The sequence below is a fragment of the Notamacropus eugenii genome, chromosome 4 (assembly GCF_028372415.1).
Source record: "Notamacropus eugenii isolate mMacEug1 chromosome 4, mMacEug1.pri_v2, whole genome shotgun sequence".
Taxonomy (NCBI): Eukaryota; Metazoa; Chordata; class Mammalia; order Diprotodontia; family Macropodidae; genus Notamacropus; species Notamacropus eugenii.
In genome coordinates this window covers 474,566,245-474,567,325 of record NC_092875.1, presented here as the reverse complement: position 1 = coordinate 474,567,325, position 1,081 = coordinate 474,566,245, and the positions used below count along the sequence as shown (strand labels likewise).

The 1,081-nt window shown below is 41.6% G+C and overlaps 1 pseudogene; it reads left to right on the top strand.

Annotated features, from left to right (window-relative positions):
- Nucleotides 1-481: 481 nt before the first annotated feature.
- LOC140498679 (large ribosomal subunit protein eL34-like) lies at nucleotides 482-854 on the top strand (annotated as a pseudogene).
- The last annotated feature ends 227 nt before the right edge of the window (nucleotides 855-1,081 follow it).

Here is a 1,081-nt window from a genome sequence, read left to right as displayed (position 1 = left end):
CACCCAGCTTCTGTCCTTCCATTTCTATGGCTTAATAAATTGGTAATGGTTATAATGATTACAATTTTCTCATTCATTTGCATTCCTGAATCTAATCTATCAGGAGACTGGTCTTTAAGAGCCAACATGGCTGCCAACAAAGGAGGGAATGTGTCAGAGCCAGAACACTACTCCACAGTGGGACAAGCCAAACCAAGGAGGTCCAGGATCCAAGAACTAGGCATACTAGCTGTATAGTAGGGAAAGGAATCAATCTGCAAAAATCCCAGCCCCAGGATCATGAAATTTAGAGTGAGAATGGAACAGATAGTACAATGCCTTCATTTTACAGAGAAAGAAGCTGTCACCCAGGGAAATGAAGCCATGGTCTTGGGTCATACAAGGAGTTAGAAGCAGAGCTGGGATTTGAAAACAGATCTCGTCATATAAAACTCTTCACAGCTTTTTCCTCTTCTGGTGATTGACCTGACAGAAATTAAAAATGGTTCAGTGTCTGATGTATAGTCTGTCCTACAAATCACCTTCCGACAAAAGTCAGCTGTCACAAACCCCAGGCAACCGAATGATTTACCTTTATATCAAGAAAGTTGGAAAAACACCAAAATCAGCCTGTGGCAAGACTTTGAGGTATTTGTGCAGCGAGACTTAAAGTTCTTATGAGGCTGTCAAAGACAAAAAAGCATGTCAGCAGGGCTTATGGTGGCTCCATGTGTGCTAAATGTGTCCATGACAGGATCAAGTGTACTTTCCTGATTGAGGAGCAGAAAATTCTAGCGAAGGTGTTGAAGGCACAAGCACAGAGTCAAAAGAAGTAAATAAAAAGGACATGATTTTTGAATAATAAAGAAAATTAAAATATAAAAAAAAACTCTTTACAACCTGACTCTACTCCAGATTTCTTGCATTATTACGCATAATTCTCTTCCACGAACTCGGGACTTCACATTCTATCTCCTAGCCCTATGCCTTGCACCAGCTGTCCCCCATACTTGTAATGTTCCCCCTTCTCACATCTGTTGCTTGGAACCCGCAGATTTCCTTCAAGGGTCAGTGCAAATACCACCTTCTCCAGGTGGCCAGT